The following is a 10,400-nucleotide window of genomic DNA, read 5'->3' as shown; positions in this document are numbered from 1 at the left end:
TGCACTAGGTGATCATATTCTGATAGATTGGGCAAAATTAGACTGTACTTGAGAGGGATCTAACATGTTACCGGTACAGTCCATGTCAGCTGCAGTTGGGCCAGGATGGAAGGAGTGGTCCCAACTATGGTTTGAACTGCACTAGGTGATCATGTTCTGATAGTTTGGGCAAAATTAGACTGTACTTGAGAGGGATCTAACATGTTACCGGTACAGTCCATGTCAGCTGCAGTTGGGCCAGGATGGAAGGAGTGGTGCCAACTATGGTTTGAACTGCACTAGATGATCATATTCTGATAGTTTGGGCAAAATTAGACTGTACTTGAGAGGGATCTATCATGTTACCGGTACAGTCCATATGTCAGCTGAAGTTTGGCCAGGATGGAAGGAGTGGTCCTAACTATGGTTTGAACTGCACTAGGTGATCATATTCTGATAGTTTGGGCAAAATTAGACTGTACTTGAGAGGGATCTATCATGTTACCGGTACTGTCCATGTAAGCTGCAGTTGGGCCAGGATGGAAGGAGTGGTCCCAACTATGGTTTGAACTGCACTAAGTGATTATACCTCATTCTAATAATTTGGGCCAAATTAAGATGTACTGGAGAGTGATCTACCATGTTACCCTATCTCTCTGCTGCATTTGGGCTTGGATTGAAGTAGTGGTTCCAACTATGGTTTGAACTGCATTAGGTGATCATATTCGTGTAACTTTGGCAAATTTAAACTGTACTGGAGAGTGATCTACCATGTTACCCTATCTCTCTGCTGCATTTGGGCTAGAATTGAAGTAGTGGTCCCAACTATGGTTTGAACTGCATAAGGTGATCATATTCGTGTAACTTTGGCAAAATTAAACTGTACTGGAGAGTGATCTACCATGTTACCTTATCTCTCTGCCGCATTTGGGCCAGGATTGAAGGAGTGGTCCCAACTATGGTTTGAAATGCACTTGGTGATCATAACTCATTGTTATAATTTGGGCAAAATTAAACTGTACTGGAGAGTGATCATATTCTTATAGTTTTTGCAAAATTAGACTGTACTTGAGAGGGATCTAACATGTTACCGGTACAGTCCATGTCAGCTGCAGTTGGGCCAGGATTGAAGGAGTGGTCCTAACCAGGGTTTGAACTGCACTAAGTGATTATAACTCATTTTTATAACTTTGGCCAAATTAAACTGTACTGGAGAGTGATCTGCCATGTTACCTTAACTCTCTGCTGCATTTGGGCCAGGATGGAAGGAGTGGTCCCAACTATGGTTTGAACTGCACTAGGTGATCATATTCTGATAGTTTGGGCAAAATTAGACTGTACTTGAGAGGGATCTAACATGTTACCGGTACAGTCCATGTCAGCTGCAGTTGGGCCAGGATGGAAGGAGTGGTCCCAACTATGGTTTGAACTGCACTAGGTGATCATATTCTGATAGTTTGGGCAAAATTAGACTGTACTTGAGAGGGATCTAACATGTTACCGGTACAGTCCATGTCAGCTGCAGTTGGGCCAGGATTGAAGGAGTGGTCCTAACTATGGTTTGAACTGCACTAGGTGATCATGTTCTGATAGTTTGGGCAAAATTAGACTGTACTTGAGAGGGATCTAACATGTTACCGGTACAGTCCATTTCAGCTGCAGTTGGGCCAGGATGGAAGGAGTGGTCCCAACTATGGTTTGAACTGCACTAGGTGATCATATTCTTATAGTTTGGGCAAAATTAGACTGTACTTGAGAGGGATCTAACATGTTACCGGTACTGTCCATGTAAGCTGCAGTTGGGCCAGGATGGAAGGAGTGGTCCCAACTATGGTTTGAACTGCACTAGGTGATCATATTCTGATAGTTTGGGCAAAATTAGACTGTACTTGAGAGGGATCTATCATGTTACCGGTACAGTCCATATGTCAGCTGCAGTTTGGCCAAGATGGAAGGAGTGGTCCCAACTATGGTTTGAACTGCACTAAGTGATTATAACTCATTCTAATAATTTGGGCCAAATTAAGCTGTACTGGAGAGTGATCTACCATGTTACTCTACCTCTCTGCTGCATTTGGGCTAGGATTGAAGTAGTGGTCCCAACTATGGTTTGAACTGCATAAGGTGATCATATTCGTGTAACTTTGGCAAAATTAAACTGTACTGGAGAGTGATCTACCATGTTACCTTATCTCTCTGCCGCATTTGGGCCAGGATTGAAGTAGTGGTCTCAACTTTGGTTTGAACTGCACTTGGTGATCATAACTCATAGTTATAATTTGGGCACAATTAAACTGTACTGGAGAGTGATCATATTCTTATAGTTTTTGCAGAATTAGACTGTACTTGAGAGGGATCTAACATGTTACCCGTACAATCCATGACGGCTGCAGTTGGGCCAGGATGGAAGGAGTGGTCCCAACTATGGTTTGAACTGCACTAGGTGATCATATTCTTATAGTTTGGGCAAAATTAGACTGTACTTGAGAGGGATCTAACACGTTACCGGTACTGTCCATGTAAGCTGCAGTTGGGCCAGGATGGAAGGAGTGGTCCTAACTATGGTTTGAACTGCACTAGGTGATCATATTCTGATAGTTTGGGCAAAATTAGACTGTACTTGAGAGGGATCTATCATGTTACCGGTACAGTCCATATGTCAGCTGCAGTTTGGCCAAGATGGAAGGAGTGGTCCCAACTATGGTTTGAACTGCACTAAGTGATTATAACTCATTCTAATAATTTGGGCCAAATTTAGCTGTACTGGAGAGTGATCTACCATGTTACTCTACCTCTCTGCTGCATTTGGGCTAGGATTGAAGTAGTGGTCCCAACTATGGTTTGAACTGCATTAGGTGATCATATTCGTGTAACTTTGGCAAAATTAAACTTTACTGGAGAGTGATCTACCATGTTACCTTATCTCTCTGCCGCATTTGGGCCAGGATTGAAGTAGTGGTCTCAACTTTGGTTTGAACTGCACTTGGTGATCATAACTCATAGTTATAATTTGGGCACAATTAAACTGTACTGGAGAGTGATCATATTCTTATAGTTTTTGCAAAATTAGACTGTACTTGAGAGGGATCTAACATGTTACCGGTACAATACATGTCGGCTGCAGTTGGGCCAGGATGGAAGAAGTGGTCCCAACTATGGTTTGAACTGCACTAGGTGATCATAACTCATTCCTATAACTTTGGCAAAATTAAACTGTATTGGAGAGTACGTGATCTAACATGTTACCTGAACTCTCTGCCGCACTTGGGCCAGGATGGAAGGAGTGGTCCCAACTATGGTTTGCACTGCACTATGTGATCATATTCTGATAGTCTGGGCAAAATTAGACTGTACTTGAGAGGGATCTAACATGTTACCGGTACAGTCCATGTTGGCCGCATTTGGGCCAGGATGGAAGGAGTTGTCCCAATCATGGTTTGACCTGCACTATGTGATCATGACTCATTCTCATTCTTGAGGGTCAACGCCTTGGTTGGCCTTAGCCTTGGATGATGTGAGTTTTTTTCTCACTGGTCTTTTCCCAACTATGGTTTGAATTGCACTAGGTGATCATAGCTAGCTCATTTTTATAACTTGGGCAAAAATAATGACGCTATTTTGAAAACAGAATAATATGCAATTATACGTAGAATGGTTGGCATAGGCTTTAACAGGAACATGAACATCAGGTTCAACCTGATGTTGGTCCAGCTGGGTCAGTAAATAGGATCGATTTTTTTCCAAATGCCTAAGGAAGGATGAGTTGTTATCACTCTTATATACTTACAATAACTGTTGAAATAAATCTGCGAAGAAAAACTCAGTGACTTTGCAGACAATGAAATTTTACGGAATATGCTCCCGAACACAGTGACCCGGATGTATAGCCCATTGGCGGTGTTACCACTCGCATTATAATGGAATTCTAAATTATTGAATATATTTTAAATAATACAAATAAATTGGTAACAATAACATTTTGTTTTATTTCAAATTTCATAGGGATAAAAACTGTTTTAGATAATTACTTTATGATTTACTTTTTATTGTAAATGTACGCGGAAGAGGTTATGCTGGTCCACGTAGCATATTCGAATTGGTGTACAGCGCTAATACACGGGAATGACTGTACATGCAGTAGGCTATATCTGATCATAAGGCCACCCCAAAAAAGTCTCTGGTTTCTGGTATGGAGCTTGCCCCAAAAGTGGTGCGGCGACGCGGCTTTTTTTCGACTTGTTTTCCCTTCAAATGTCGGCTGATGACTGCAAATGGCGCCCGACTAAATTTAGTGCAAAATGTATTGGAGCCCAGAGCGGCCACATAAAGCTGATACTCCATCGTAACCCCATCTAAAAAAATAAGTTAAAAGTATGCAGCAGCAGGATTCAAGGCAAACCAGTGAGTCAGTTGGCGGTTTTGAGACATCATCTTACATTTAAAAAAAAAACCTTTTTAATTTTGCTGACGCGCATGTCCACGGAGACGCGACTCCACAACGTTATCACAAAATAGATTTATGGATTTTAATCAAAAACTAGGAGTTTCCGATGTGTGTTGATCGGTCGCAAATAAGGGATATTAAGTCCGATTTTAAACCAAGAAATTAATGTTGGTTAAAATATGAGCATTTTTAAACTATACACTTTCAAACTCTAAAATTCTAGTACACGAGAACAAAGAAATGACTCTGCAAGGATACAAATTCCAGTATAATCGTAGAGAACCATGTATGATTTATTTCAGTTTACATGTTTCTGGTGTTTTTGGACAATAAACCTTTTCCAATAACCACATCATTCAAATGGTATTTCAAAATAAAGAATGGTGCCATGCATCAACAACCTCCATTCCCCTCCCCAGCCGCAGTTTTTGTATGCATCCCTGTGTGGCATTTTCACCCTAAACTTGCAATTTCGTAACGCCAATTGTCAATCAAGAAACACAGTTCAAATAATTATAAGAAGGATTGTTTTGTGTGTGGCTACAGTAGGTCACATGACATACACCGGGATTAAGTCACCAGCTTGTACTACAATTAATTGTGTGCCCTCTTCGAGCACCTTTTTCCAGAACCGAGGGTTGTAAATAATAGACGAAACTGGTATGCAGCATTCAAATATTGCCTCGTATGAAAAACTATAAGTATAGTCTGAAATATAAGTATAATCCACTAAAATAAAGCATTTCACAAAGTAAAATCACTTGTTAGGAAACTGATTGCAATAATTATAGTCGTGTCTAACATTGTAACTTTCATTCACTCCTTGGAATTTAAAATTGTGCTTTGGTGTCAGCTGACCCTGCCTTGAGTAACAGATAAAACCTCTTAGATCTAGAATGTGACCGCCTTTTTTCTGTAAGCTACCTTTTGAAGAGCAGCAGCCTGTGACTGATATCGTCGGCAAAACGATCCTGCAATTGTTTCTTTTCCTTTTTTTCCCCAGAAAACATGTCTGAACAAAATGTTTCCTGACTCAAGGCTGCACAAAGTGATTTGTTCAATTGGAGAGGGTCTAGTAAATGTTCAGTTGTCATACCTGCCTGGCTTTGCATTATTGAATTCATGCCATTTTGCAAACACCCATCAGCATATTGTTACCCTATTTACTAAGAGAGGATCTTTACAGTTTGTCAGTTTTTGTGCACATTGACAGCCCCCCCCCCCCTTATAAATTCACTCTCGTCTCCCATGTTCAAGCTAGTGAAGCTGTACATTTCCCCTCCTGCTTGTGTGGCATGGCCAACTTTTACTTGTGAATTTTCATTGTATATTAATATAGGAGTAGCCCCCTTAGAGAAGAACATCATTTTAGTTGAAATTTAGATATCCCCCCCCCCTTTCCTGCTTGGTAGTGTGTCCCCCTGTTTGTTTACTTTAGCCCACATGTTCCCCATATATAAGTTCCCACATGTTGAAGCCTCATAGAGTTGTAGTTCAGCAGACCAGCAGAGAGACAAGATAACATTTTAGCCTTTTATTTTTCTCCTACCTGGAGAGTGTTTTCCCTGCTTTGGGTTTTCTGCTAGTCTAGTCATTGGTTTTTAGTTCATTTTTGTGCTTTAAGAGACACTTGCCACTAGTGCTTTGTGGGTTTGTGGGTTTACCTTTTTTTCCCCTCGGTTTTTATTCTTTAAACTTAGTTTTTTTTCTGTAATTATCCCCAAATCGTATCCAATTATTTACTTTATATCTTTGGCAAATTCTTTTGAGTTTAATTCGTTGTTTGATCCAGAGTGGGATTTTGGAAGTATTTGAGAAACCTCATTATTTGACGGATATGCATTTTTTTTTTAATCTGTTTGAATTAAATTTTTAAGGAGTCCATTTTGTTTCATTGATTCCTTTTTTTTTTTGGTCCCAGCTTAATAACTAAATCGCGACTAATCATTTGAACCAGGATTTTCTTCAGTGAGCCATTTTTTTCGCCGTAACATGTTTTTTACAAATTGTTTGGTGCCGAAAACCGGGACGATTAATTTTCTTTAGGAATTTAGCCATTCATGGGTTTTTTGTAGCTGGTGCTTATTTTTTTCTCCAAAAGTATTTTTTTAAATCGAAACCCACACAGTGTTTTTGGTTAATGAACTTGAGGAGCGCAGGATAGCGGAGGTCCTAACTATCCTTCAGCTATGTGGGTTTGATCCAGTGTGGGTTTGATCCAGTGCCCACCAGCCCTGTCCAACAAGCCCACCAAGTCCCTGTAGCTGAGCCACAGCTGCAGATTCTTCAGCTGCTGCAACACCAAACCCAGATGTAGCATGTGATACTCCAGCAATTTCATCAGGTTAATACACTGAAGGCTGTCATTTCTCGGATCATCAAAGCAAGCGGGCGCAACCGGGGGGGGGGGGGGTTTAGTCCTACGATTTTACCGTGGTGATATGTACGTGGCCTATTTTCGAGTAGTATAATAGGGGTGTAAATGGCGCCACCAACGTCAAAATAGTCCGTCCCCGAAATGCTTTAAAAAAAAAACAATTTTTTTTCTGCGGCCAACAATTGTGTGGTAACATTTTTAAAAAAATTCAAATTTCCAAAAAAAGAAAAAATTAGAAAAACAATTTGTGAGCCCCCCCCCCCCCCAAGCCAAATCCTGGCTGGCCCCTAGTGAACAGGAGCATCAGAGAATGCACATTAATAGAAGTCTACATAGTGTTCATCCCCAGAGGACCACACAGCCCCAGCAGGTCCATGTTTCACCCGTGTCCATCAACGAACCAGATCCCAGTCCAAAAGAAGCCCCTCGTGTCCCCCCTCGAAGACAAGTCCCCACCGTTGCCCCAACCAGTGGCCAGTCAAGCCAGGGTATTGGAGGCATCTGATGTAGCCACAGTCACAATCTGCGTCAGGGACAGCAACAAGATCCTGCCATATCAGGAGAGTGGTGGAACTTAAGCTGTCAAATCCTATGAGGACGAGCCGGAGTACAAATTGGCACGTCGAGCAAAATCGGTACAGCGACTATTGAATGTCTGGGATCACCTGGAAGAGAGAAGGGCTTGCTTCTCTACAGGAGAGGAGAAGGCAAGGGCAAGTCTCAACTGGTACCAGTACTACCCCAAAGTTTAAGGGAGAGAGTACCTCATAGTTTGCATGACAGTATGGAGACAGGAGGATACGGCCATGTCCTGAAACAAGTGAGGGGGCCGGGCGAAACTTTTGGCCCAGCCTGCACAACGACACCATGCAGTACATGAGGCAGCACCTGAAGAAAGTGAAGCTGCAGGAGAAGATGACAACCAAAGCTCCCCCTTCCCATGAGTCCCAAGATGTGCCTCCTCCAGCCTCTCCTCCACCTCAATACGCAGATGTATTTCCAGACGATCACCACCAGCAACGAGAACAGACTTCAGACTCCAATTCCGTTGATGAAGACTGTCTCTCTAGCTCCTATACGAATCCGTGGAAATCTTCACCAGACCTAGGCATGTAATCAGATCATCAGTCCAATCCCGAAGTAAATAATTGTGTATATATAGCAGTATTTTTGTGTGTATGTTTTTTGTGTTGTCAGGAGCGCGAGCCAACATTTTAAAGATGGCATGAGTGTGGCAGGGCCAACTTTTACTTGTGAATTTTCATTGTGTATTAATATAGCAGTAGCCCCCCTTAGATAAGAAATTTCTGTGAGAAAGTTTTCCGTTCAGATAGCATTTGCGCGCATTGGCTAACTGCGTGGTCTTAAACAGCTGCAGCCAGATGCTTTATTATATACATATAGGTCTTGATAAATTACCCAGGATGCCATCCTCACTTCCTTCACAAGATTCTGTGAAGCTCATCAGCCCTTTCCATCCCAGCAGTCATACACAAATGCGTCAACAAGCGTCAACTGGCGTCAATTGGGCAGCGGCAGCGGTCATCAAGGTTTTTTTGAACATCAGAAGTAGCTTTATATGGTAGAATTAAATAGCGAAAAGGAACATCTTCATCAGCATACGCTTGTTGACACTAGCTTGTTGACCCATTTTAGTAGGACCCCTTCCCAGCGCCCTGTTTGCAGAGCGCGGGAGGTATATACAAGCGAATTGCTTAATTTGAGTAAATAATTTTTTTTTTCAAGATCAGCATCCAAAATTTTTCGAGATATTTTTTCAAGCCTATATATATGCAAAATAAATCATTACACAACCTTGTGTAACCCAATGTAAACCTAAAGAAACACAAATGTGCTATATTTTTTGGGTAGGACCACCCATTTTACACAATTCTGCTCGAAATCTGCTAAAATTTTCTTTCTGCTAGATGTTCTACTAATTCCTTTTTTCCCAAAAACAATCTGTCAGATCTAGCCGCGAATCGGCCAAAACGGTCAACGGAGAAAATAAATTTAAAATAACAATCACACAACCGTAAAAAAGTCCATTATATTGGAAAAAGATTTAAAATTCTACATTTGGCTTTTTCAGATTCCCCCCCCCCCCCAATTTTTCAAGATAGGTCTCAATTTTGCAAGATCTCTTGAAAATTGTTTCAAGTAGTGGCAACCATTAATATTTCGCTCGTACCCCCCGATGAGCTTCACAGAATCTTGTGAATTAAGGAAGTAGAGATTGACCTTCGCATACAGCTAGCGCTCGCTACGCAGGATGAGCACCGGTGTAGCATGAATTTAGGTTTTATGAAATACGGACTCTTTGGTGGTATTGCGCATGCTCATGCATAGATTAAAAGGACGTACGTCACGTGCCATTGTTTAACCAATAAAAGGGAAAAAGAGTCCGATTTTCATACTAGTCCGATTTTCATGTGACACCGGAAGCTAGTTTGTGTGACGCATTCTACGTCACAGGTCACGCAAATCTATCCAATGAGAGCTAAAATGACGTCAGCCCTGTCCTGTTTGCAGGGCCAGGGCGGGGGTACGAGCGAATTATTATAATGTCTATGGTGGCAATGTTGTGCCCATTCTTGAAAATCACGCATTCTCGAGAATGGGCATGCACATTCTTGAGAATGTGCAACTGGATCCTTGCTCAATCTTGGCAAAAAATAACTCTTCCGTATTGAGCGCACATTCTTGAGAATGCGCGACAAGATAACGGTCTTGTCGATGCCGAGCACCGGCTGCGCTTGGCAAGTCTAGCTGAATCCTCGTTCACTGATTCTCAATAATTATACTGTTGCAACGCAAAGCGCTGAAAAGTACATGTAGAGTGGATATGATAAGTAAAGGCGTATTGATATGGGGGGGGGGGGGGGGGGGAGGACCGGGAAAATATAAGAGACATAATAATACTAGTGCAAAGAATTCTGATTTTTGGGATAATAAAAGCGGGGGGGGGGACGTAAGAATGAAAAATGTGAAGAATGAGAATGAATACTGCGACATCCCATAGTGCTTATGCTATTTCCCATTTAAATTGCCACCAATTTATTGTTCACATCCCACCATAACGTCGCAGAGCTGGATTCTATCTAGCCAAAAGAGCAATTTTGGCAGCTTCTGGACATCGTTTTTTTTCGTGGCACGCATATGATACATGCAGGGACTTGTAACTTGTCTAGCCTAAACAAAGCACTTCCCAGACTAGTTCCCAGTCCTCCGTTATTACAAAACTTCCCATAGTGGGCAGAAAAAAGCAATAATAACAGGTTTAATTTGATTCAAATTATCGTAGTTATACGAGTACAGAAGCATAGCACATTTTCTTTCCTCTTTATATGAATTATTTCCCTTTTAACCGCTATACAATTCATTTAACATAATTATGTCGTGCAATGTTTGTTAAGATTGGGCAAAATTCATAAATTGTGCACGTGATATTCCCACCCAATCTTAAGAATGAGCGCTCATTCTTAAGAATGCGCGCCCATTCTCGAGAATGTGCATGCCCATTCTCGAGAATGCGTGATTTTCAAGAATGGGCTCAACAGTAACACTGCCTCTTGACGGCGCTTGTACATGTATGCTGCT

Source organism: Patiria miniata, unplaced genomic scaffold (genome assembly GCF_015706575.1).
Source record: "Patiria miniata isolate m_02_andy unplaced genomic scaffold, ASM1570657v1 HiC_scaffold_25, whole genome shotgun sequence".
Classification (NCBI taxonomy): Eukaryota; Metazoa; Echinodermata; class Asteroidea; order Valvatida; family Asterinidae; genus Patiria; species Patiria miniata.
Note: the sequence above shows the minus strand (reverse complement) of the source record.